The 6,000-nt window shown below is 34.0% G+C and overlaps 1 long non-coding RNA gene across 1 annotated transcript; it reads right to left on the reverse strand.

Annotated features, from left to right (window-relative positions):
• Positions 1-1,292: 1,292 nt before the first annotated feature.
• Positions 1,293-2,016, reverse strand: LOC143540509 (uncharacterized). Its single transcript, XR_013136603.1, has 3 exons — positions 1,799-2,016; positions 1,588-1,704; positions 1,293-1,451 (listed from the first exon to the last, which is right to left on the reverse strand). It is a non-coding gene; the product is annotated as an uncharacterized LOC143540509 (long non-coding RNA).
• Positions 2,017-6,000: the final 3,984 nt, after the last annotated feature.

Here is a 6,000-nt window from a genome sequence, read left to right on the forward strand (position 1 = left end):
CGGAATCGACGGGAGAAGAGGTTGAAGGAGGCCGGTTCGCGTAATTGTGATTTTAGGTTAGGATGGTTATTGAAGATGGACGCTCCAGACACTCGCGTACCTATTGTACGATAAACGATTTTCGTATTACATCCTTTATCTATCTATATATATATATATATATATATATATATAGAGAGAGAGAGAGAGAGAGAGAGGTTAAAATAAAAAAAAACACTTTTTCATAAAAAGTGTAGGAAGGGATCTTGACAATTGGATTTAATAAAACACACAGGGGTATGATGGTCAACATACAATTATCTTAATTATGGAATAAAATCTTTGTTAATTAACATCTCTCTTATTTTGTGCTTATCTGATCAAGCCATGATTAGGTTTATTTTTTGAAACAATGATCATAATCACATATCAAATTAATCAACGATTAATTAAAAACATACACCATATTACTCAAATGTTGTTTATTTTTTGAAAAAATGATCATAATCACATATCAAATTAATCAACGATTAATTAAAAACATACACCATATTACTCAAATGTTGTTGGTGTGTTATTCTGGAAAATTGTATCTCACTCACATTGTGTTATTATGGAAAATGCATAACGATGGGAAAAACACAGTCATCGGAATCGAAAACGCAAAACACTCTGCCGTTTAACCCACCGTTGGATATCGAAAAAAAACCAATAAAATGACTATCGATTTATACCTTGGTTTAATTAAAGATGATGAACACACCATGTTTTTCTTCAATCTAGATCCAGAAGATAATAATTCATTGTTGAAGGTGAGAGAGATTTATAATAACAGCTAAATTGTAGGAGTTGCCATGTAGAAATAGTTGACAGGATTCACGTTTTTATCACACAATAGACTTTTTTACCCCTAACTCCCTATAATTAAGGCAATAAAATAAGACACACCCACATATAAACCAACTTTCCATCTCAACCATTAGATCACCTAATCCAATGTATCAGATCTCTTCCTACATTTTTTAGACACACCTCACTTTTTAGAATAACCTCACCATATATATATATAATGTGTTAAAATAAAAAAACATAGTTTTGTATGAAGAGTAGGAATAATATAAAATTTAGAGTTAGGAAACTATGTAGCATAAATCCTTAATCTTAGGAAACTATTTGGTATTTTAAAAACTAACAATCTCAACCACTAGATCATATATCCAATGACCTAGATTTATTCTTACCCTTCCTAGAAAACTATTTCTTTTTATTTTAACCCACCCACTAAAACCTAAAGATAATATAGCCAGATCCAGTTTAAAAGTTCATGCACCTTCTTCCAAGAGTTCTATCCCATGAAGTACATCTTCCACTCGCGTCGAGTGAACCAGGGTATATGTTAAGCACGTAAAACATTTATCTATATCTTCATTGGAGGAAACCTTTAGAGCGGCATTATATTGATTATGACAGTCCTGAAGGAAGTACTAAATTAAAAAAACTAGACATATAAAATGAAACTGATATATCATTTTCTCTTACAAAGGATTATGCTCTCTTGTAACATTATTGTTTGTCAGTACCGGATACATGAGATTGACAAAGATATACCTTGATAACAGATGGATCATTTATCCAACGAATCTTATGTTCTTTAGCGAAAATTGTTCTTAGAGGCTTGAAAAATTTTCTGGTCACAACCTGCATTTTGGTCCATCGCCTACCAAACTGCATATATGCAAAAGAAAAGATATTAATGAGCCGTGAGGAAAAAAAAGACTGTAAAGATATTATTAAAACGATTAATCAGAAAGCTAGCTACCCAGTTTGATTGTGAGCCAGATGTGTTGTTTTGGCTGATATCTGGAGTTGCCGACAAGCTACCGATCATTTCCATGGTGATTGACGAGTCAGAAAGAGTCGTTGAAATTTGGTTATAAAGTAAATAATTTGTTTTCGGATTGCATAATAAAGTCGAGCTTGCTGTTGACTTTTTTTTTTGGCAACTTCTAAGCATCGACATAAAACGCGGTTATTGAAAATGGAATTAAACTTTTTTTTTTAATCTTTTACCGGATCAGCCGTTTGGTAAATGACTAAAAAGTAAAGTCGACGTTAGTTAATATTATTTAAGTAGCAGCTCACTTAGCTCAATGCGTCAGGGCAGGTTGGTAAAATCTCAAAGATGATAAAACCCAAACGTTGTCAGTCATCGGTTCTAAGGCGGTTTCGTTACGATACTGAAACTAAAAAAATAATGTAGTGAGTTTATTCAAATTCAATTGGTTTCCATCTCGTTCGTTACGGTGCCAAAACTACAACGAAAAAGGAAAACAAATTGTCATTCAGTCGGTTTACGTTATGTTCGTTACAATTAAACTAAAAAACACAAAAAGAAAAACCAAACAAAAAAACAAGTTTTCGTCAACCACTAAGGTCAGCTAAGTGACCCAATATTGAGGGTCCTTGCAGCACCAAACTTGTCATTTGTTATATACTCCCTCCGTCCCATTATAAGTGTCATATTTTGACTTTTTAAGTCATTCTTTTGCAACTTTGACCGTAAATATTTTTGTTCGTGTTATATAATACTTGATGTAAAATATATGAATGGATTGTGTTTTAAATGTATTTTACATTGATATAATTTTCATATATTACAATCCATTCATATATTTTACATCAAGTATTATATAACACAAACAAAAATATTGCCGGTCAAAGTTAAACAAGAAAGACTTGAAAAATCAAACTATGACACTTATTATGGGACGGAGGGAGTATAATATAATAACTAGTTAAATAACCGCTCGTTGCGTGGCAAAATCGGTTGGTTGGTGTATGGGTCGGTAAAACCCAAGCGTTGAAACCAGGAGTTGGTAAATCCCAAGCGTTACGATGGTGAATCAATGCAATTCGTTCGGTATCGGTTACGTTCGGTATCAATGCATTAATTAAACCCGAGCATTAAAACTCACAAAATAAATTCGTCGAATTAACTTATAAAAAGTTAAAAATTTTAAAATGACATTTACTCGATCGGTAAAACTCAAGAGTAGTTAAAATAAGCGTTGCCATTCCCAAACATTGAGATGGTGAATAGAAGCGGTCGGTTTTGGTCACATTCATTATGATATTCCGGAACTAAAACAAAATGAAAACAAAAAATATGTACAAAACTTTAGATGGACCGATGGGGTAACCTTAGTTGGTGAAACTCAAGTGCTGGTAAACCCAAGCTTAATCCAAACCATTCTAAGAGCCTTTATTTGACCCAAAATCTTTTGTATGCCTTCTTTTATAGACGTAGGAATAATGTATTATTGTTTAAGTCGAAATCCACTTGAGTTGACCGACTAAATCAAATTCTAGGTGAGGTTGACCGCCTTTGATCTTTACCGGTGCACCCTCAGCATCATACCTTGTAGTGATTACTCGGGTGAGTATTCACCCTTCTAACCAGCCTAGTCCTTATTCGCCAGTTTCCAAAAAGTTCCTCCACCTTTTCTGTTTTCAACAACGAACTCGTCAGTTTCTTCTTCTTTCATATTCGAAGGCAGCCATGAAGGGCGGCTGTGATAGAGAAGGTCACCTGTTAACTTAAATTCGTATTATATTGTTAATTGTTTATTACTGATTTTATGACTATCAAACGTGGATCGTTTACTTTCAAAACCGTGTTTCATATTATATTATTCAGAGAATTAATTAATCAAATGTGAGCTGGCTGGTTGGTGCATATATAATTCTTAATTCTTGTTTCAGTTTGTTGCTTGTTACTCTGATATCAATATCTCAAATGGTTAAATTCTTGGTCGCTCTAAAAAGTGAGCCACCATTATCAATATCTCTAAGATACTTTCATTTTGATTGTTAATAGCATAAACATAATGCGATTCTGTTTTCATTTTATGACAGTTGTACATTGGGCAGGAATAGTTGAAAAGTATGCGTTGGTTACATTGATCACATATTTAATGGATGTTTGGGAACTCGGACTCATGCATGCTGCAGGTTTGATCAACTTGTGGGTCGGCACAAAAAAACTCTTGCAGTTCGCCTTTCTCTTTCTGATAGATAATTGCGTCCGCAATAGCTACTCTATGCTCGTCTTCTCTACCACAGCCTCAGGCCTGGTAAGTAATACCGGTTCCATCAAAACTAACTTAATGGGCATATTACATGAAACCATGCCCCAGAAAAACTAAATCACAAAAAGCTGTTTATCAGACCAGACAAAATCAAAACCATAAACCTACTCTAATTCATTCCGTTACCTCAATCTCAACACCAGTAATAAAAAATAAAGAACCTAGGAGGACTTGGAAAGGGGTTTATATACCCAAATTATGGAATTATACCCAGCAAATTCGGGTTAACAATCTATACCTGTCTATGGTAGTAAAATGCGCATCTTAACTCTTCTCTCAAGCTTTAAAAGGAATATAAAAAAGCTAATCAAAATAAGAACACACAATTTAAGATAACCCACATTTATTAATACACTAAACTCGGTTAACCCATATATAGTGTTAACCAAACTTGGTCAACAAGACAACTAATTAATTCCAAAACCAATTATACTAATCAATCTCTGGCTGGCCCACTTAGCCTAACTCACTTAACAATCCCTGGATTTATGAAGGTCTTCAACTTGGGCTAACCTAGGCATCTCTTGAAACTTGAATCTTACGAGCTATGCATGTAGTAAATATTGTCCATATATCACCGATATATTGGTGATATATCTGTTTTCGGTCCCTTGGTAGAATATCAGTCAAAATACCGGTTAGAATATTGGTACTGATAATATCGACGATATTGACCGATATTTGGCCGATATTGGATCGATATTTGACCGATATATCACCGATATTCCCGATATCAATGTTTTAAGTTTTAATTATCAATTTTTAGTGTTGAATGTTAGTGTTTAAGGCTTAATCAGTTCATACTTCCTACGGTTGTTAGTGTTTTGCAAGTTGCAAAAGGTTAATTTGTTAATTGTAGGAGAGTTTCTTGAATTATTAGTGTTAAATTGCTATATATATATATTTAGGGTTTGGATCAAATACAAATAAAATTAACGTGCTAAACGTGAGAATCAAGTAGAGTAATTATATATACAAGTAGAGTAATTATGTAATTACTCTATGATGTAATTACATAATTACTCTACTTGTATATATAATTACTTACTTGATTCTCACGTTTAGCATGTTAATTTCATTTGTACGTTAACCTTCCCCTATATGTATATATATATATGAATTTTACATGATATTAAAATTACTGATATCCGATCGATCTCTCATCACGATAGCCGATATCTCAGGTATTGGTCGTTGACCGATATCCGACTGTTTTCCACATTAATTTCTTAGCTTGCGAGTCTTTGTCAAAATATTCGCCTATTGCTCTTTTCCACTTCATCCCCTTCAACACATTCTTAAATGAAGTGATACTGAGACTTGATGTGTTTGGTCTCACCATGAAACATGGGATTCTTCATGAGGGGAATTGCGTGGGTGTTATATAAATCATCAGCTTCGTATTTTGTAACGATTCTCCGGTTACTTCCCTTAAATGTTCTTTGAGTCAAACTACCTTACAAGCAGCTGTAGAAGCTGCTATATATTCCTCCTCGCATGAATAAAGAGCCACAGTTGCTTGTTGTGAACACCAACACCCTATTGCGGTAGATGAACCGAACTAGAAAATATGACTAGTTGTACTTCTTCCGCCATCCTCATCCACATTGTGAGTTGTGACTACTATATATCACTTTAGTAAACCAATCCCCATTGATTTGTCTTGTTCGAATATATTTACAAAGTTCGTAGTTCTTTTCACATACCTCAAAATGTGTTAATCGCCAAACCATGTGATTCTCTTGGACTTTGCATGTAGCAACTAACAGACCCGACTGAGTATGACAAGCCGGCTCGCGAATACAATATATAGGTATTTCAAACACTCGACAATCTTCTGGTATCTTGTAGCATTGATCTCCACATCGTTTTC

Source organism: Bidens hawaiensis, unplaced genomic scaffold, assembly GCF_021521415.1.
Source record: "Bidens hawaiensis isolate Kalapana, Puna unplaced genomic scaffold, B.hawaiensis_p1.1 tig00012269_1, whole genome shotgun sequence".
NCBI classification, from domain to species: domain Eukaryota; kingdom Viridiplantae; phylum Streptophyta; class Magnoliopsida; order Asterales; family Asteraceae; genus Bidens; species Bidens hawaiensis.